The sequence below is a fragment of the Dicentrarchus labrax genome, unplaced genomic scaffold, assembly GCF_905237075.1.
Source record: "Dicentrarchus labrax unplaced genomic scaffold, dlabrax2021, whole genome shotgun sequence".
NCBI lineage: Eukaryota > Metazoa > Chordata > Actinopteri > Moronidae > Dicentrarchus > Dicentrarchus labrax.
The window spans coordinates 7,843,225-7,865,865 of record NW_026136705.1 but is presented as its reverse complement, the minus strand read 5'-3'; the positions used below and the strand labels follow the sequence as shown (position 1 = coordinate 7,865,865).

The 22,641-nt window shown below is 40.4% G+C and overlaps 1 protein-coding gene across 4 annotated transcripts in view; it reads left to right on the top strand.

Moving 5' to 3' along the window:
- Window positions 1–22,641, top strand: part of LOC127364170 (protein turtle homolog B-like) — a 141,235-nt gene that overhangs the window by 4,502 nt on the left and 114,092 nt on the right. The window lies entirely within an intron of this gene.

Genomic DNA, 22,641 nt, shown 5'->3' with positions numbered 1-22,641 from the left:
CAACTAATCGATTAATGGAGAAAGAAATCAAAGCTGAGAATGTTCGTTAGTTGCAGCCCTAGTGCTCTATGTATTACCATAATTTGTATGGGCTTCATTTAAATTTAACAGAAACAGAAGGTTTTTCTGTAAAGAAAATGGAGGAGGAATCAGTTCAAACTACAGCAGCAATGATTAATTGATCACTTGTCAACTATTAAATCGCTAAATATTTTAATAATCAATGATATGATTATATTTTTTTATAATTAAAAAAATTTGAACATTTTCTGCTTTCTTTAACCCTTTATGACAGTAAACTCAATATTTTTGGGTTGTGGACAAAACAAGACAATAGAGGACGTCACCTTGGACAACATTTTTCATCATTTTCTGACATTGTATGGACTAAATGATGAATCAGTGTATCGATAATGAAAATAATTGTTAGTTGTGGCCTACTGTTTTCATCCATGTGATGAAGTTTTTATTTGTGTTGATCCTCTAAGCTGATAGGAAAAGTATTGCAGTTGCTCCCCTGCTGGTGAATGATTGGATCTTGAATGCCTCTTGGCTGTATTTCCTCTCAATGCTTTTGTTCTCACTGATTACAGTGTGGTGCATATCATTAAGGCTATGTGTTTGTTTGAGTGAAACAAGATTCTCTGGAGCTCTGAAACACCCAGAAAACTTTTGAACTTGTGTTTGGGATTCAGTCACGCTGCCTCCCGAGTCAGCGGATGTGTATTTTTGGGTAAGCTGTGTGTGTAAATGGAGCTGGCAATGAGCACTGGTGCCTAATTAATTTTTACTCCCAGAAACTTTCCTGGTATCCCTGTTTTTTGATGATCCCTACACTATGATCACTTAATGAGTGTTCTCCCTGTAAGTGGGTGGCTGCTTGGCAAAAACAAAGCTGCTGATGACCAAGAAAAGGGAGACTCGTGTCTCATTCACAGCATGGATTTAAATCCTGTGGGTATTCAGCATTTTCTCACTGAAGGACTTGTGTGTTGAGGGTTCTGTGTGGCCTTTATCTGGTACCGATCACTGCTGTTAATGACTAAATGACTCGACATTCTTAAGCATTACAGCATATTTCTGGACTTTGCCAGTAGACTTGGGGCCCAGTTGAATGAGGCTGCACCTAGGTGCTTCTGAAAGGGTAGAGGTACCAGAGATTGCGAACAGGTGTGTGTGCCAGAAGGGAGCGCGAGTGCATGGAAATATTAGCGCAAAGGGCCTCGCATCACCAGTTTCTTTCCCTGGGAAGGTCGGGGGGGAATACCATCACCTGATTGGTTTACAAGCAGTTCGCTTCGCTCGTGTTTTAATATTTTCTGGTATATCTAAGAGTTACCCAGGAGCTCTGTGGACATAGGCTTAGCAAACGTTAGCCAGCTAAAGCTCCGCTGGACAATTATTAGCTAACGCTACCGTTAACGTTAGCCTAACATTAGCTAGATATTGTTACTAAAGTTAGCTGCTAGCTTGTATAGCTAATGGTAAATCACAAAAAAGAAATAATAAAATGTATTAAAATCTGAATGACATAACATTGTACTGGCTGTCAATCATGATGGAAGAGTAGACAAGTTAAGTTACAGCATGTCCACCATCTCTTGTGGGGGTTATGCATTAAGCCACATTGTGCCTCATATACTGTAAATGTTAGCCCCAGGGACAGGCTGGCTGACAATGCTTAATGCATAATACTCAGTGAGGAGGCCATAATATTTTTGACTGATGGCTGAAGTTAAGTTTCTCCAGCTCTCCCCAGGTTGGCAAAAAGTGCATCTCAAAATGAATCAGATTGATGCTTTAAAATGTGAAATATATACAAAATTTTCTTCCAGGGGACCATGCGCCCGGACCCCCCTAGAGGGGTAATATCCTTCTCACCTTTTTCACCCCTGACCCGTTTTCATGCCTGTTAATATTTTCATGCGTTTTTATAAGCCATAACTCTGTTTCCCAGTCAACACTTGAGGTTAGCGCTGAAGAGAGAGGAAAGCCGGCTCAGATGGTTCAGAAAGTTATTATACAGTCTATAGATGTAGGACATCTTTAGCTGGCATATTAAATAAAGTTGGAACACCTACATGGACGCTCAGCAGAGAAAAAGAAAGAGAAGAAAGGAGTGTTCAGCTCAAATAGAGCAGGTCTAGACAGTACTCCTTACGAAGTTGAGACCCAACAATTCCCACCATTAACAAGCATTGGGCGACAGTGGCAAGGAAAAACTTCAAGCAAACCCCGGCTCTAGGTGGGCTGCCGTCTGCCTCGACCACAAGACCACATCCCAAAATCTAACTCACAGCATTTTATAAAGACAGGTCATAAAAAAACTGAAGAAATGACCATAAACTATTCTGGTCTTTTCTACCTACTCCTCTGTACTCTCTATCTCTGTGTGAACTTTCTGTGGCGTTTATACCGTCAGCCCTTAGCTGCACCTCTGCATAACTCTGCTCTTAAGACTTCAGAAGACTCATTTCCTTTCCTATAGTGTGTATGTTCGGTGTGTGTGTGCGTTTCCCCTCCTTGCAGACCAGAGTTTAAACTTGAATCTGAGCGAGATGGCCTACGCTGAGCCCCACAGCTTCAGATAAAGTGTTTCTCTAATTCCAACATTCAACTTCCTGGATTGAGGTCACACATCCTGTTAAAATCAGAGGATGCATCTCAGCTTAAAGCCTCTTGCACACTGAGCCAAAAAAACCCTCAACATTTTATAAGATGGCAGTTGTTGGAGGTTATTTTTAAATGCTGTCAGCTTCACGTAGAGCTGACAGTCTTCATTGGAGTTGGACAGTTTCACCACTAGTTCACAGATGTTGAAAGGCCCACTAGTTTTTATCTGCAATATGGCAGATGTCCAATGTGTACTCTTTGTATAACATTAATTTGTATGGGCTTTATTTAATTTTTACAGAAGCAGAAGATTTTTCTGTAAAGAAAATGGCAAAGGAATCAGTTACTTGTCAACAACTAGTTTCAATCGCCAACCATTTTGATAATTCACTATTTCGAGCCATTTTTTAAGAAAAAAATCAGCTTCTGAAATGTGAATATTTTCTGCTTTGTTTAGTCCTCTATGACAGTAAACTGAATCTTTGGGCTGTGGACAAAACAAGACATTAGAGGGTGTCAGCTTGGGCTTTGGGAAACACTGATCAACATTTTTCACCATTTTCTGACATTGTATGGACCAAACAACTAATCAATTAATTGATAATGAAAAGAAAAGTTATTTGCAGCTCTAATGCTCTATGAATTTCCTTAATTTGCATGAGCTTTATTTAAATTGAACAGAAACTGAAGAAATAGGAAGTGGAATGATTTCAGACGGTGTAATCTGCTGTGCATGTACAGGGGGAATCCTTCCCTCCTGCTGAGTTTAATGAAAAGTAGCACCCCTGTTGCCCTGGGCAAAAAGCACATTTCATAAAAGTCACCAACCTTTACATGTCAATCAAGCTGGTATTCGGGCCAAGTAGCAGTGACTGGCGGCTCCTGTCATGTACCCCCGACCCCCCCCCACAGAGCTCCCAGCAGCCTCCATTTTGGTTCAGTGAACTAGTCTGTTGGGGTTGCTTGGCTGGATGAACTGATGGAAAAGATTGTCGGCAAGAGATGCTTCATGTGTAGTTTGAGATTGTTGCTGTCAATTATATATGAGCAGTCCACAGAGTGTTGCTGTTTTACCAAGGTCAGTTCGTTACTATTTTAGTCTGGTTAACCCAGAAATAAACCTGATCTGTGCTTACAACATGGTGATTATTGCTGTCATGTTGAAGATGGACTGTTAACAGCTCTACCTCTCCCTGTCTTCCAAGAGGGATCTTTCCACTTTATGTGCTTGTAGAAGTGCTGGGATCATAGATAAAATAACATAGTGCACTGTAAAACCTGATGAGTTAGTTCAACTCAAACTGTTTGTGGAAACTGATTGCTTTAAACCTTTTAAGTGTATTAACTCAAACACTTGAAGCATGAAGCAAGATATTTGATTCAAGTAGAAGTAATTCAAGTATTTATTGTTACGGTAACTTGGGTAAATTAAGTTAATTGAAGTTACACTCATGCAGCATTTCTCCAAACTTAAAATGTTCAAATTTATGTGTGAACAGAATCTGAATAAAGGAACCTCAACGCGTCTTCTTCATTCAAATGTTACCACCAAGTTGAATTTACTCAGTGTTCTGCCACTAAAGAAAATTATGACATTATGTGTCAAAACAGCTGACGGAGGTTAAAAACAATTTAGAATTGATTCATTATCAAAATGCTACGTTGTTTTTTTACGTGACTAACATCAAATCTTTACACTTTGGGTAATCATTAAGAATTATTTGGATGCATACATGGACTTATCATGATCAATAAACTGAAATAAAACCAAAAATAAACAAATCCTTAATTATATCTTATATAATTATAAATGAATTATATTGCCACTACTTAAAATACTGCACACATTAAGGAAACTCAAAACAACTGAGTTCCTTCGACAATACATTTTTGAGTGGGGTTTAATTCTTGATTAATTTATGTTTACCTCTTTTATTAAGATGTGTTGTCAAGTTTTACAGTGTGTGACTAAACTGTATGTGCTGCTCTTTACCATTCACACCTTTAGTAGCTTTAATAAGCTTGGGATAGTTTTTCTAGTGCCGGAAACTGTAAACATAACAGCAGATATTTGCCTTTGGCTTTCAGTTAGCAGCTGCAAGTGCATTTCCATTTGTCTGCACCATCACTCAGTGTCCCGGGGTTGACGCTTAATTCTACGCGGGGGAGGACGGGGTTGCTTATCTACCTTCCTGTGTAACCTCAATTATATATCACTGCTGAAAGGAGCAGGGAGCCAGTAGAGAAGGAAGTTTGGGTCCAGTGGTGTAGTTCAGCATGGATAAAGACACTATCTCTCCACTTGTCTCTCAGCTCATATAAAGACTCTGCTCTGTTTTATACTAAACATACTCCCTTCTCCCTCACAGCTACTCCTCAGATCTGTGAGGGACTAAAATAGATTGTGGTAGATTTCTAAGTGTGTGTATGGCGTACTGATCACAAAGTATTTGCCTCGGAGCAGCTCTTCGGGAAGATTTAGCTCTCTGGTATTTGTTCTGTACCAGTGTCCTTCAGCTGACTCATCTTAGAGCTGTCCAGCTAGTAATTGCTGCTGCAGTCAGGGTACACAGAATGTGCACATCATCAAAAATTGCACAAAAGTTGTATTGACGACTTGTAGTGCCAATTTGGAGTTCACACTGAGGATTATTGAACATTCTATTTTAGTTTAATTCCTTTGATTAGACCTGGACCATGAGTCAGAGCAAAGTCAAATTTCACTTTTAGTTCTTCAGTTAAGGTGTGTGTTTATCAGGGTTCCGCGCATCCTGGAAAACCGGGAAATTTACAAACTATTTTTCCAGTCAGAACACCTGGAAATTGGTTAAAATAACCTGGGGAAAAAAATATTCTAGAAATGTTTAATGTATTTTAGCGTCATGGTAGCGACCGTACAGGTAGTCACTGGCACTGTGGAAATCTAAACCAAATTTCTGTCCCTAGAGCCCCGCCACCAGCGTGGCTAATAAAAATAGAGATGACATTCCAAATGTTATCTTGTCTTTTTACAGTTGTTGATGATATTAAGTTAGTTTCTGTTGTTATATTTCCCAGAGATGCTTCTCTTTACGCATACATATGACTGCTCCTGGCCTGGTGGCATGGCTTGATAAATCAAGTACACCGTTCATACTAGCCTTTATTTGTGCTCCGTGTAATGGACAGATGTAAAACCCCTTGAATAGATGCCTTGTTGAGTTTTACACCTTGTTGCATTCAGTGGCGGTCTTATTAGCCTCACAGTTCAAACTACTTTGTAATCAAACAAATCAAAGCACATAATAACAGCTTGCATATTGGTATTATGCTACTGAATGATAAAACACACAATGCCAGCACAATGAGCACAAATATGTTGTATATATGTCATATTTTTCAGCTCTCTGTTGAAGCCCTTTTCCTTGTGCACTTGGTTTCTAATTGCAGTGTATGTAGCTTCACATTAATGACAGGTGACAGGTGACTTGTGAGATTTGCAATGGCCAGTTTAGTTTCGGGGGTTTGAGTCACCAAGACCAAAGGAGCACCCAAACATGTAGATGAGGCAGTCTGCATACTTTTTATGCAGTCAATTGATCATTTAAATAGCCACTAACCTTCTTAAAGTTGTGGGAGGAAGATTTATTTTTTTTTAAAGTGAGATATCTTCTTTTTCCTGGTATGTCAGATTATAGGCCTCATTAGCACATCGTTCACAGGTGCATGGGGTTTTGCAGTTGGGCATATGAATAAACAGATGTACACAGTAACACTCCCTGATGAGCAGAAGTTTTATTCCAGTCAGTGAGGATAGGGAGGGACTGTGAAGGACATGATACATTTTACTGAAGCTTCTTGCTGGTCTTAAGGCCTAATTCTGTTTAATACACAGAAGTGGAGACGCCTGGTGTGACTACATCTCAGTGTTCCGTTGTGAGTTGGGTTGGAGAGCTGAGTCTGCTCTGTTGTTCCGCTTCTCCCCCGTTCAGCCTCCCAACCATCCTGACATCGCGCAGCCATCGAGCCGTTGCGTGGCAGCTCTGGGGTCTCTCACGAGGCTTGTCATATCCTTCGGCCCTGTAACTTTTGTTATTGTGACACTGCAAATAAACCGTTGAAGTGATCCTGACTTTGTTTATAGACGGTGGTAATGCATCCTGCCTCCAGTTTGTCTGCAGTCAAATTCAACCCAAGCAAAAAGAAAAGCAAGAAAAGCCTTCCATTGAGCTGACAGTTTATTCCTGATCTGTGTGGAGATCCCAGTGCACTGCTTCTTCACTGCCACTCGCCCACTGCCAGTTTTACAGATGTGGACACATGAGCACTGGCACTGTCAGACAGCGGAAGCAGTTAGATGGATGAGCAGATAAAGTATATTCAATTTACCATACAGCAGTGCGCCTCTCTTGCACTTGGCAGTTGCAGGCAGTTGAAGTGGTCTGTTTCTCCTAAAATAAGCCTGATTTCAGTGCAGGTTTTGAATTAGAGCGCTTCATACCCATACCATTTTCATTTGGAGGGTTTTTAGTGCAGCAGTGTGGTTTTTGGTAATGGCTTCCTGCTAACATACATCTTGGTTGCTGTCCCGTTCTGTATACTTTCTCTGAATACTGCACTCCACTCTCACTCCACTCCTCTCGCCTCCCCTCCCCTCCCCTCTCCTCCCACCATCCTGAGCTGGTTGGCTTCCTCCCCGGTCTCATTTTACAGCCTGGCCTACTGATGCAGCACAGTCAGCTTCCTCCACGCCGACTTCTCCAGACCCATTAAACATTCATTGGATCAGGCCATAAGATACCTCACCATAGGCTCAGCTGTGCTACACTAAATTCAGCCCCAAGATCTGAGCTTCACACCCTCGCCCTGATACAGTGAACCAAGAGGCACATTCTACAGGCATGGCTGCATATGGGTCCCTCTGAGAGAAGCAGTAGAAAAGGCATGCTATAGACAAACTGATTGATTATGTTGGTGTCTGGCCTTTGTGGTACAGTATATATGACACATGATCCCCTTGCTGCTGTGTGGCAGCAGGGTTGGATTGATACAACTTGCAGCAGATACTACAGACAAATGACTTCTTGTTGTTAGCAGTAATAAGGCCAAAAATAGGAGCTAATGATTACCAGGATGTTTCCTCTTCATTTATCTATACTTGCAGAGGAGGTGTAAGGGGCTGATCACACAGAGATCCCTAAAGGTGTGACTGCTTCAAAAGCGCCTTGGCATAGCACGTCAGGCAAAACAGCTGGTGCGCCTGTGGAGCGGGACTGCATGCTCAACCAGGCGATCAAATATGATAAACGGGGAAAAAAAGGTATTGAAGAATACGTTGAGCTCTTCGCGTATCTCTCTCTCTGTCTCACATACTCTCAGATCTACCAGCATCAAAACAGGAAAGTGGTAAAGCCCATCTTTTGTTTAGTAGAGACTGCCAGCTCAGTCTGTATGTGTCTCTGGTGAAGGAGTCAGGGCCTTTACTTTATGTAATAAAAAAAACCACATTACATTTCTATTAAAAGTCAATCAATTTTATTAATAGTTTAATACACAAAATCTCAACTAATCTGCTACATCAGGACCATATGTATGAGCTACCAGATGTGTATGACAGTGACATACATACAACAACATAAAGGAACAAATATCCTATGCGATATTCTGTTTTGTGATATTGTATTGATTCTCAAAAGTAAGTAAAAGTACAGATTTTATGCATATGGGGGTGTGTTCTTTATACTTTGACATTTGTCCTAAAATCAGATTTAAAAAAAAGCTATCCATCGCCTTGCTGACAGTATCGCAGTATATCAGAATATATTGAACTGTAACCCTGTACTGTGATACCCATTGTATCGCCAGATTTTTGCCAATACACAGCCCTAGAAGCAACCTTTAAAGTATCGGTATTTTCTTTTACAAACAGCTCTATGTTCAGTTGTTTCAGCCCCTGTCCCATGGCAGTATCCATGGTTCTCCATCACCCCTACAGGGTGAGGCAGATGGATCAGCCTGCTAGTCTCTATGGCTGGGTTCAAGGTGTCAAGTAACAACTTACTTAGTGTATTGCTGACACAAACTGTTCTTAATCTTTCCATCAAAAGGTCAGGCCACTCTTGTCCAACTCAGAAACAATGCAGGCACATGAGGCATCAATGAAGAGCTCTGGTTATAAAATATATTAAATATCACAGCAGTTTGGAGAGACTGTATGTAAAGGAACCTTGTGTGGTTTTATATGTGAATAATATCGGAAGATTGCGGAGGACAGTAAGATTTTTGAAAAGAAGTAGTGGTGTTCAGAGCAGGTAGAGTGTACCGTGGACATGAGGTGAGCAGGGAATAGCTGTCATGTCTAAATAGAAACATATTCAGGGAGCTGGCACTGTATCTCCTCTACCACCAGGTAAAATGTGCTTACTGTGAGGATTGGACGACAGCATTTTGCAAACAATACAGGATTTTCATTCCACACATCTGTCGTGAATCCTATTGTATAATCTCATCAGAGTATGTTGTTCATTGTCTGCTACAGTTGTAATGTTTGCACTCCCTCCCTTTCTTCTTTTGACCTCTTTTCTTAAATAATGAGACATCCATTCATGTCTTTGTTAGTAAAACTGCAGTTTGCACCAAGACAGAGAGAAGGATGAATAAAAAGAGCCAGTTTAAATGTGCAGGATGCTGTGCTGTGGTTTCATGGTGTCCCCTTATCCAGAGTGACCTTGACCATGTCAGAGCAATGACAGCGGCACATTACTGCCTAATAAGCAGCCGTACGCATGCAAGCACGGTTGCACCCACGTGCAATCACTGGAGCAGCCAGAGGATGGAAGATGGTGGGTGTCCCCTCAGCCTCTTCCTTAGTCAAATCTCGATTTGTTTATTGATTGTGGTTGGCAAACACAAGTCAGGTCTGAGGAGACAGATGGTGACTAATCGGAGTGATAGCTCATATAACTAGAGAGATATATTTCAAAGTGTTCCATCCGCTTTCTGCTGAATGCCAACTACTCACCGCCCATGCTGAGTGTCCTGAGTCTCCAAATGTCCCATTTGAAGGCGGCTGCTGCTAAATTGTATGTTGACGGGCAGAGTTGTTGACATGTTGGCAATTGTACATGAGCTGTGCCTGTTGAGAGAAATGCAATATCTTATTTTTTTAAACCAAATTAATTACCATCTATTATTTAATTGTGCATGTATATTGAGCAACCTGGTGATACTGGGATTTGTCCTTCTTGTAGGCCACTGTGTGGAGCAGGAAAGTAGTTCCACAATATTCCTGTGGGTCATTGTGACTATTATATTGTGCTGTATGGAGAAATCACCTGACAAAGTGTAATTTTAGCATGACATATCTATGATTTTTTGCTGAGTCATAGGCCTGTTTTCACAAATCTGAGCCAGATCGGTAGACTCAATGTGGAGGCTGGATGCAGAAGTCTCAGCATTATACAGTAACTTGAATATTTAACAGCAATGTCTGTTGGGTTTCGACCTCTCCAGATTCTTTATGTAGAAACTCTATAATAGCAAGTTAATGTGAAAAATAATGACTTTGAATCAGGTAGAAGGGGCCCTATTTCACGTAAGGCTGTTGAGGCTGCATCTACAATGCCTAAATAAAGCAGGACAGCTGTTTGGCACACCATTTCCTTTAATTAGCTTAATGGCGGATATGTTAAATGGTGAAATAGAGGTTAAATGGACAAAGTCTGAAAGATGGTGAGACTAACAAGACAGATACAACGTTCTGAGTGTCTATGTAGATACGCAGTCCTTGATCTGATACAAAACAGATACATTTGTAAGGACACACTTCAAATAAAGCCCAAAGCTGTTTTTCTTCTCACTTGTGTTGGCTCAGTGTGTGTACTGCAGCTCTCATTCTCCGGAGGCAGACCATTAAATTAGCGAAATAAGATGACAAAAATCGTCCCCAAAAAAGAAACAATAAATAACCGCCAATGGACGGCAATCGCCAGTAGCAGATATATTCGTCCATTCGCTCCACCGTTATTGGAAGTATTTTTTAAGCAGTATTTTTTTGGTTTTACTAGAGATAAGACTTCCAAGGATGATGACTTACTGTTCAGCAGATGTATGTGTGGTTAACCGCCTCACCTCTGAGCTGCTTCCCTGAATGTTTTTCTGGAGTGGCAATACACAGAGAACCTACAGTATGTCCCTTTTTTGTTAATAGTAGTTGATTGTGCCCCTGTCTACAGTAGATATAGTGTGTGGTGCATGGCCTGTTGGTGCCACAGAAAACTTAGTCTAATGATTTCTCCTGGAATGAGGTTGGAGGTCAGCAAAAGCAGCAGTGACTTGTATGGAGTTGGTTTGTATCCACATCTACAAGTTTATTGAAGGATTTTGATCAAAGGCCTTAAAGTAATCTCTAGAAGCAGCCCAAAAGAACAGCCAGGGGCTGAAGAGAGACAACACCAGCTGGGCCCCAAAATAAAATCCATTATGTAATGGCACATGTAAATTCAAAAAAGCCTGTCATAGGGCTACAAGTAAGATTTATCATTTCTGCATTATGAATTTTCTTAATAATTGTTAGTAACTGTTAGTCTGTTAGGTTTTCTGAACTGGTCATTGACACTGTGGGCCTGTTGGTGCCGATACGCTGCGAGATTAGAAAACACACCACGGTTAATAGCACCGTGAACAGTTGCGGAATGTAATACTGCAACAAATCTAAACAATATGGTTCATTTCACAAATCTCTTGTTCACTGCGTTTTCTGTGATTTTCTATAGAAAATACATGCTTATACTCGGGGAAGCCAAGAAAACCCTCATTTGTGTTCAAATATACTTTTCAAAGAAAGCAGCATGTCTTGTCTTGAAATGTTCAAATTGCAGAGAGCACTGGGCAGAGTGGTCTCCGCAAAGGGCTGATGAGTGGTGGTTTTTAAAACATTTCTACTGCAGTAAGCAAAGATAAATCAATAAACAGTTTGAGTGGCACAGGGTACAGTAGTTTCAATCTGACTACCTGTGTCTGTGAGCTTAACGTTAGTGATCCTGGATTTCTGGTATAATGAAGCTGGTTATCTACTGGTTTCCAATCTAGCTATGATTTATTCATTTTAAAGAGTTTTTAAGTATTGTGAACAACACTGTCCGGGCCCCTGAGTTCTTAATATGATGTGAAATGAACCTAACAAGAGGCTGTAGAAACAGTAAGAATAATATCCAAACATTGCTGCTAAGGCTATAATTTAAGGCTGAAAATAAGAATATAAGGCTATGAATAAGTGTGGAAATTATAACATAGACCTTTTCAATTACGGTTGGCATTTCCAACATGAGTGACATTTTGTCTCATGATAAACAAGCTGTCATAAATAAGTGGCGAGGCCGTTTCTGCTGCCAAAGCAGAGGGGAAACTACAAATAGTCTGTGCAAAGAAGGCTTAAAATAGAAAAGAATGCCTAAATTCAGACTGTTTGACCATTTGGATATTTTTATAACAGGTGACAGTGGTATACTTTTTATTTACAATTATCATCTTTAATACTCACAAAGTCTCCTTATGTTATTCTGAGCTGCCGTTATGGAATAAGAACAAGTTGACAAGTTAGGTCAGGAATCCACTTTAGAACAAAGGAAACTTGGCAAAACTAATATGCAGCTATAATCCCCATTCATTAGGTTGTTGGTGTGGTTAATTACAGCCTCTATTCTTTTTCTATTGGTCAGCTGGCAGGCTGATTTGATCCTCTGAAGTGAACCTGCTCCAGAGCAGGTTAGCCATGCAGCATAGGTTACCATGGTGATCCAACCCAGTTCTAAGTGAGCCAGCTTCTTGATACCAGAAAAGCTCAGTTAAACCCAGAGATGGCTGGATAACACACTAATCTCACTTCTTGATTTCAGGCATAAGAAACCCCACCAGATGCGCACAACAAACTATCTGAGGTGTGTGGGAAGAGAGCCACTCTTTTGTTTCTTTATCAAAGAGGTTTTTATTGAAGTCATTCTCAGTTTAAAGGCAACAATTTTAGAGACTAGCCTGTAAATTTCAGGGAGCATAAGTTTGGCTTTTAAGAAGAGAGAGAGAAGGCTGGGTGCATCCGTCCCTAGAATGTCTTTGAGTGATCCGGACCATAGAGGGCAATGTGAGGAGTGTACAGCACAAGAGGTCTACATGCAATATATTATTTAAAGTAATTATAGTGAAGTGTGACATTAAATATGAACAGGTAACTGATCACAGACCACTGGAAAGGTAATACAATATCTTCATAAATCATAAAGGAGAAAAGTCAGAAGTGTATTGAAAGCTCCACACAAGGAGCCAGTTTAATAGTAATGTATCAAAATCACATTTGTAGTTACATAATCTCAAGTATAAAGCTATAGAGCGTATTACATGATTATAGAAAGTCAGTCAACCTGTGTACATGGTTGACATCATCAGCATATAAAGATGGACATTGCGTCTCCACTTCCTCCTACTGTACAAAAACAAAGCTAAAATATCTCGAATCGGGACACTGCCATCCATCGCCATTCGGAGCCAGACTCTGTGCAGTAGTGATCAGGGTTGGTGCCACGGTATTGAGATCCCGCCCATACGCCCGGTCAACTTAATGGCGACCATGGTTCAGCTGTCGATCATGACATGAAACCCCATTTTTATATCTTCAAAATGATTCAAACCACACTTATCAGAATTGTTGGCTATTGTCGTGTACTTTGGCCCCAACAGTAACAGGAGAGGTCATAGTGGTATGGCAGTAAATGGCAGCATGTCAATTAAACCATGTTTGTTTTGGATCAACCAATCATTAAAAACTATTTCGAGCTGCATGTCTTTCCCATAATTACTCTGTTGAGCTCAGTGCTCGTGCATGCTTTAATAATGTGGAGCAATGGGTGGGAGTAGAGATGGATGAAGTGTTCAGTATGCCCTATGGAAGAATAACATTAAAATAGGAGGGTTGGCTTTTCGATCCCGGGATCTTCCTGTCCAGATCGCAGTCCATCTACCAATATGGAATGCAGCAGGGAATCTTATTCCAATGTACTATGAATCAAACCCTACACTGTATACACTGTGGCGGGACTCTCTTTTCCCTTTGTATCAACTTTAAATTCAGTCCAGGTATCCTAATATTCAAACAAATTATTCTTACATATGTTGCAGTCATCCATTCAAAAGCATCAACTAAAAATGTAGTCTCCCTAATTTACATTCTGTAGGTTTGCCTAAATTCATTTCAGGTCACTGATAGAGCCATTCAACACACCAGAAGGTATATAAAGAAATATAGTAATATAAATGTAAGGGGCACAGGGTAACTGGTGCATCTTGTGGGAGCATTGGAACTGGAAGTGGCTGCCTGTGATTTTATGAGGTGGGGTCAGTGAGAGCTGGATGGACTCAACCAGCTGAAAGTGACAGTTCGAGAGAGAGATCGAACACACAATTTTGGATATATTTTTAAGGACAAAATACACAAGTCAACAACATCAGCCAGGCAAAACGTTCTGAAACGCTCTCGGTGGGATTTGAATATGTGCGGCTGACGCAGCCAAACTGCATAGCAGACGTAACATAACAAATGTCGGAGTAATGTTGATTTTCAGTACCTTCCCAAATTCAAGGGAGTGATTTGTTCATCCCAAATTCTATCTGATGGACACTTTTTTTAAATGCATCTTGAATTTTAATGCCACTGCATCCTAGTCAAGTGACTGCCAACCGTTGTTGTCAGTACATTATTTTTTATGTTTTACTGCAGATAATGATTGATGAATGACCAATTTTAAATTAACTTTTAAAATAAATATGTTATGTACCTCCTGTCCTGTACCACTGCAGTAATGATAGTGTAGCTTGAGAGACTGTACTGTCACCGTAGCTGTGCTGATGTCCGTTGAAGAAATTACAGCTATGTCTGTTGATGAATCAAATCATTGCTCATCACAAAGCTTTTGTTTCAATTCCTGAAGTGTCCTTGAGCAAGATACTGAACCCCAAATTTCTCCTGATGCTGTGCATTGGTGTGTAAATGTATGAGTACTGTAGTCGTGTAATGTAAAGTGCTTTGAGTGGTCGGAAGACTAGAAAGGCGCTATCCAAGTACAGTCCATTTCTGTGTATCTGAGCTTTCAATCAGATGTGTGTACACAAGGTCAAGAATCTCCATATTCAACTTTTGATTGCAGTCTCACATTTTTGGATGATGTGTGATGTTTGATGTTTGATTGTGAGGGCTCAGTCAAGAGAAAAACATATTTACTAAAATTTCTACCTTCATTTGAAGGGACTATTTTGTCTCTGTCATGAATACTGAGCAGTAGTGTTAGTCTGTGGCCAAGAGCGTCTGCAAGATGTCATGAATGTGTATTTATACCTATGTTCTAAAAAATGGTCTGCAGCTGTCACACACCACAACGCACAAGGAATGCTGGAAGTGATGGAATGTTATCATGAGCTGTTCCCAGTTTCTTTACAAGGAAAACAAGCGAGGCAGCCTGAAGCTTGTAATGAATGCTGACAACCGAGCAGATGCAAAATGTCTGCGTACACCATTCCTGACAAGAATGCATCTCTACATAGTCAGCCCATAATGTGCCGCATTTATTCCGATTAGTTTTCCCTCTCATAATGTTCCAGGCTTCACTTGGAAGTGCTCCAACCCCTAGCTCTCTGAGTTTGATTAGGGCGTTCTCACCTTCCCAAACGAATTGTACCGAGGGTGTAGATGTGCCAGAGTTTGATTCAATTGCAGCATGGCAGGTGTGAAAGCACCTGCCATGCTGCAAGGAGAGAACACAGAACCTTCATCTAATCAGCAGCCAGAATGCCAGTGAAAGCTAAACATGGCAACAACAGTGGGTTTTTGTTCATTATCTCCAGGTTTAAAAGATTCTTTTCACACACAATGCAACATATTTTAACACTTCTGTAATTTTAACCAAAGCTGCACAATGCAAAATTGTGCTATTTATTTAAATGTTAGAGAAATCATGTTTGTTAAATTGTTAAATATGACTGACAGTGATGAAACAGAGGATGGTTCTTCAAATACTCACAGTGCACAGAGTCAAATATTAGTTTGATTTCAGTCACTGAGTTGCCTTAGCTCCTTTGTGAGCATTCCTCAACTTGACTGATCCACCCTCAGCCATCTGGCCTTAATTCCTGCCAGTCAACAGGAGGTAAGAGGCTCAAAAACACTTCTTTGTCCTTCTCACAGACACTCCATGGCAAAGTCTAAGACTCTTAGGTAGAAGCCTGCAACAGGTTCAAAAGTGGAAGCACCACTCCCCCCCCCAAAAAAAATAAATAAATAAATAAATAAATAAATGTAATACCTCCTTACTGGCAGTTTCGTTGGACAGTATTTGAAAGCGTGGTTCATATCATTGTAAGTATTGTATTTATTTATTTATATTATTTCTTCTTTGGGTTCCATAAACTGGCAGAACGCCTGGCAGAATTACAGAACTCATCAGGGTTCATATGCTAGAAAAATAAAACTGGTGTGGAAATAGTCATATCCACAAGATCGACAATTAAGGTCATATAACTAATATATTAAATTTTTATATGTAAATGCTGCATGTATGGAGAAAAAGTAGACACTTCTTTTAATGTTAAAGGACCAGTGTGTAGGATTCGGTGGCATCTAGCAGTGAAGTTTGGATTGCAACCCTTTGTATACAGCTAAGCCTTCCAAGTTTTTAGGAAAAACTATGCAAAACTTGTCTAAAGCGTGAAAGGTTTGGTTTGGTTTGTTCATTCCGGGCTACTTTAGAAACATGACGGTTCAACATGGTGTACTTTATAGAAAAGGACCTGCCTCCTCTGTAGATAAATCATTCTCAAGGTAACAAAAACACGATTTTCATACACTAATGAAAACATACCTATAAATAATATGTTCCATTTCTGCAAATAGATCTTCCTATATGTTACACACTGGACCTTCAATGCATAAATGATGTAAAAATACCACTGCTGGCCTGTGTGTTAGCCTCACATATACATTGTGTGTCAACAATACAAAAGGAATTACAGTGTGCACATGCATGTCTACATGGACAAGATACTAACAAACAAGATACTCTCAAAAACACTGCAGTGCTTGTTACCCCGAGGTGGTCTGGGGGAGAGGGGAGTAACATGATACTAGATGAAGAATATGAGTCCATTTGTTCAGTATTTCAATCTTTTATTGGCAGAAGCTTAGATGTAGCATCAGAGAGAGCCAAAATAACAAACCAACCAGCCCTGAGAAGAAATAAAATCACAACAATAAACGAACTACCCAAAAAGAAAAGACCTAACTGCCTGTAAACAAGGACGGAAAGAGATCGCAACAAAAAGGGGAAGCCCTTACCTTTAACTCCTTGCCGGGAAGACCCATAAGGAGTTAAAGGATGTTGTTGCGATACCAAAAAGAACTTAAAATAATGAATTGTAACTGTAATCTAACTGAAAAATTCCCTACCTTTCCAATATTAAAGGTTAGTTGTTTTTTGTTTTTTTTAAATGAGGTTGTACTGGGTACTTATTTGTAGTCAGTGTATTACCTACAGTAGACTGTGATCAGTACGCCCCCAATTTGGAGAAGCATCAGTCCAGAAGCTAAGCAATGCTCTACTCTAGGTAGGGGCAGCAGAAAAACGTATTTTAGCCACCTAAAAACAGGCTTTTTCTACGATGTGACTACCTGAAGGTCTCAGCAGATTTCTAACTTGTGTTAAACAATTTTCACCCAGCTAAATCATCTCATTAGGAAAAATTAAAGTTTAAATGCCTATCTTAACTCCTTGGCTGCCACAGCAATGATATGGCCCTGTCAATTTGACTTTGCCTGTTTTCCCCTATTGTTGTCTGAGCCATCTGCTGTTTGAATTTCCCTGCTGCCACAATGAATCACATGCAATGAATTTCAACTGTAGGACATTTCTGATGGGGAAAGGAAGCAGACATCGGGGACCGCTGGGTAAACCTAGAGGGCAAAGGGCCAAGGAGACGTCATTAAAAGAGCTGTCTGCAGCAATATCTGTAAGGCAGAAGTGCTTGCACAGGTACTGTAGAGGTTATGGCGAACCATCAGCGCACTTAAGGAAGCAGCAGCTACTTGGATAGAATTGTTGGGTTGGCTGCTGAGGGATGCGCTGTCATTTCTCATTGGCAGTTATCTATTTGGCTGCTTAACAGATCTTTGGAACGTTCTGCTCTGTGGCAGAGAACACTGAAATCTTAATTTAATTCAGGTATTTGTCAGGACTATTGACTTATATAAAGATGGAAGTAGCTCACCTGGTAGAGCTAGAACAAAGGGTCCTTGCTGCAGCGGCCATGGGTTCAAATCCGGCCTGTGGCCCTTCACTGCATGTCATCCATCCTCTCTCTACCCCCTTTCCTGCCACTACTGATTAAAGGCAATAAAAGCTCAATATTATAAAAAAGAAAAAAACAACAACAACAAAATATTCCGGATACAACCGCTTCCATCTTGAGCTGATGACGCCATTTGGATGGTGGGTTTGAGCCATGATAGAGGCCACGCCTATAAGCCCGGCCGACTCAATTGCAAACATGATCAGGACATGAAACACCCTTTTTAAAGCCTTGACTAACTAATTAAAACCAGACTGATTAAAAAAATTAACACTTGAACATACATGAGTGTGATAAGAACTACCTAAAATGACAGAAAGCATATTTATGCAATATTTATTTGATGTCTACTCAGGGTCCCCACAAAATACTAGAAAATGTAAATTTAGAGACTCATTTTCCAGTCATGGAAACACCTGGAAATGAATTACAATGACCAAAAATCCTGCAAATATTGGAATTGTATTTTGCCCCCTCACTCGCCTACATAATCCTGGGTGCGTATTTAGTTTGAAACTCGACTGTTGGTCGTATAAGCTGTGTGAAGCTGTAAATGTGTCAATATTCAGCCTACTGAATAAATAAATTATATGACCGTTTGTGAACAAGGGCTGCCCTGTAGCTCCTGTGAAAGGTCCTGGAAAACTATTTCTTAAAAAGAGTGGGAACCCTGGTACTTAGATTCTTTAGTTTGGCCCATGTACCATCTGCTAACATGGAGGGGGCAGGGTTTGCAACCTATACTGCAACCAGCCAGGGGGCGATTGAGATGCTTCTGCCTTACTTTAGGGTCGTCCATCTTTATATACATTTATAGATAATAGGCATCAGCACCAGTAAAAGTTCATGGAAGACTGGATTAATTGACAGCAGCACTGTTAGAACTGGCTGACCTGAAGCCTGAGTTTAGAAGTTGTTGTCTGACAGAAACCAGACAGAGTCACCTTGACTGGTGGCTTTGGCTGTTTGTATGTACTAACAACAAATGGAAATTGCATCCAGGATTAAAGGCCTTTGAAAGTCAACCCTGTTGTCTGGCTGTCCACACTGTTCACAAATGTTTGCACTATTACAATATCAAGGCTACCACCAACATAACGTATAGCTTTTCTTTGCTTTGCTACACATGTGATGGAAAAGCTTCGGCACCCTGGAAAGGTCTCCTTTGAATTCCAAATGACGAGGGATGCTTGCTTCAGAGTAGGAGACCAGAATTAGGTCAAGTCTCCCACCCTTTGGTGCAGCATTAGTGTTTTAAGCCACCCTGATATATCTGAGGGTTGGAGCACAAGCTGACAAACACAAATGAGCAACGCAATTTCCCTAAGCTTATAGGCAAAATGTTTTGATTTCTTCTTTTTTCCCAATTTTAACTGAGCCAGAGCTTCAAACACACCACAATTCATTCTCACTCACAGCTCGTCCCAAATGGATTCTGAAAGAGGTATTTGCACAGTGAATATACTTTAGTTCACATGGTTTTGCACATTTTGCTTTATTGATCTAAAACTGTACTTGTCTTTGATCTCACGCAGTGGAATATAGGCTCTTAATGGCCTCTTCTAATGCTTCTGGGTTAGGAAACTATTTTAATGCTGTTTTCCCCAATTTGGACATATAAATGCAGATGTGTGTCTGCTGCTTCACAGTCATCACAGTATCTGTATGAATGCAAACATCAGTATTTCAGATGAAGCCAATGCTAAAAGTTTCAACTAAAATGGCATCATTGTTTGCTATTTGACATTTGCAGTGTGTGTTGTGAAGAGCTGCCTTTGTAGCCACTGCATAACTTTGAGCCCAGAGATTTAAGCCTCCAGATTTTGGTAGCAGATGGTAATGGAGTTTAGAGGCCAAGTGGCAGTAAGAAACAGGAAATGTACTACTACAGTAGACATTCTCTTTGGATTAGTCGGCTTTTTCTCACAAACTTGTTACTAGTGAGCCACAGCGGCGTGGCTGAAGGGTTGGCATAAGATTGACATTTGCGGTTTTGAATGAAACGTTTTGCCGACTCTTATATGGATTGCCATGAAATTTGGTGTGGACATTTATGTCCACAACAGGATGTGTTGGAGTTAGGGCTGCAGATATCGATTTAATGAAGTAATTGAGTATTCTGTCATTTATTCATTATATCGATTAATTGAGTAATCGGATAAGAAATACTTGTTTTGAAGCAATAGAAGCTGTAGAGCAATAGTAAATATGAAATAGAGAAAATAAGGCTGGTCTAAGATTTTTCTCAGCAACAGGAAAGAAAGCCTTCTACTGTTTTAAACTGGAATGTTTGTACTTCTATTTAAGTAAAGGATCTGATCCTTCCTCAGCTCAAATCGTGTAAAACAAGAACGACTGACACACATACAAACAAAAGTATTTCAAACAAAGCAAATTGGAACTGGTGAAACTGGACCACTGTTACTGATATTTGCAACTTGTGCTGCAAATTTCTGCCATCATAGCTTCTTCATAACTTTGAGCCCCAAGATCTAAGCCTCCAGATTTTGGTAGCAGATGGTGATGGAGTTTAGAGGCCAAATGACAGTAAGAAAGAATTCTACTACAACACACTTTCTCTGTGATTTACTCAGCTTTTATGCACAAACTCCTACTAGCTTTTGTAGACTGATTGAGGCAACCCTCCTGCAAACAGGCTGATCAGGCTGTGTTGTGCTGAGCAGTGACACATAAAGCACATGTGTAGTGAGCAGTGTAGTCCAAAGAAGTGTCAGTATGCCCCCATTGCATGGTGCTTGGCTCAGTGGGCTGGCTGGCAAAATTATGAATGCCTCCATTTATTTCACGGAGCTGTCGTTTTATTAGCATGATCGCAGTTCAACTTTGGAATAAGATACAGGAAGACTAAGTGCAGGTGCAAGAGTAATAGGTTGAATGATAATGCACTGACCTTGCTGTAGTCATCGATAATTTATGTTGTATTGTGTAAAAATCTCATTTATTTTTCATTTTTGTTGGCACTTAGTGGAGTGGGCCAGTTGTCACTGCTACACAGCACCAGGATTGAGCCAGGGGAACAGCTGAGACAGGAACGAGGGAAGCTTGAGTGTATTCAGTGTTTTAAGTGCCAACACGGAGCTGAAATAGTGTGCCCGAGTGTGTCGTGTGTGTGCTAATGCATCATACTTGTATTGTTTATTTATCGCATCTCACTGAATTTTCATGCACGGTCTCGTTTGTCACCTTGAATAAATATAGAAACGCAGCTTTCTGTGAGGCTTCCATGTGAAAATAGGCCCGTCTGTACTGTCACATAGGATCATACTGTCACACATCCTCTGTTATACTGCCGCATAGCAGAGGAAGAACAGTTTATCTTTGACACCCCAGGACTTGGAAACAAATATCACTCATAAATCACACAGAATTTTAAATTGCAGTGTACTGGAGCGCTATGAAGCAGAGTATACTCTCGTGTGTTTGCAATGTTAGAAAACAATGAAAAAATTAATTTGAAATGTTTTTATATAAAAAATGTATGTGACTCAAGTGACTTGGGAGTGAATACTTTGGCAAAATACATATTTCCATGTTATTTTATGTCCAAAACCAGCTTAGTTACTTAACCAGTGGTTAGCTTAGAAACAAATCTTATTAAGTTCAGACCAGTTAATTTCCTCCTCATCGTCTCCTTCTCCAGTAATCTACTGTTCAGAGATTTTTTGTCAACCAATGATCATCCTAGTTGAAGGAAAGTCAGGGTTGCCACACATCCTGGAAAATCTGGAAAACCTGGAAAGATAGAGACTTACTTTCCAGTCATGGAAACACCTAGAAGGGACCTGTGTCCCATGAACACTGACCACCATTGTGAGCAACTGTTGTCCTTGATTGTCAAGAAAAACACCTGGAAAACTCCTGGGAAATTATATGATCTTAAAAACAGTCGGAACCCTGAAAGTAACCCCACCTGTTAGATCTCTTTGCTGTCATTGCAGTGCATGCCTCTGCTCCACTGCCAACTAGAGATGTGACAGTGTCATGGTTTGGGGTTTTAGTTTAGTTGAGTCAGCAGCTTCACTTCTTGTCTTTGTCTCTCTTCCCGCCAGTTTTGATTGACTGCCCCGCCCTGATTAGTTTCACCTGTGCACCTGAGTCTTTGTGTTTTATTCTTTCGTTGCCAGTTCATCTTTGCATTCCACTCATTTCTTTTTTTTCCGCAGTGTTTCTCAGGGTTTTGGACTTTGCTCAATTTATGGACTTTGGATTATTGCGTGCCCATTTCGGATTAATTTGCCTCACTGGACTGCCTTTTCTGATCCTGACCTGTGCCTGCCTGACAATCACATAATCTTTGTCCCTTTGTTTAAATAAATCATTATACCTCACCAGAGGGCTGTACTACGAAGGGAGTTGAGCCTACTTTAGAATCTACCTAGATGTAACTCTGGGTTATCTGAATCTTGTTGATGTTATGCCAATCCCATACAGTTTGGGGCAAACAGGGTTTTGGGGTAAAAGTGCAAATACCTCAGGTAAAACTTATCCACCTTTTGTAGTACAAGTTAATTGGCTCACTGAGTTACTACTGAAGTTACCTGTAAGCATTTTGTAGTATAGTCCTCAGCTCTGCCTCCCTATGCTGCATTTGGGTACAACTCCTGTTTGTGTCCTTGGGACCTGTACTCCGAGGCAGGATTCGTG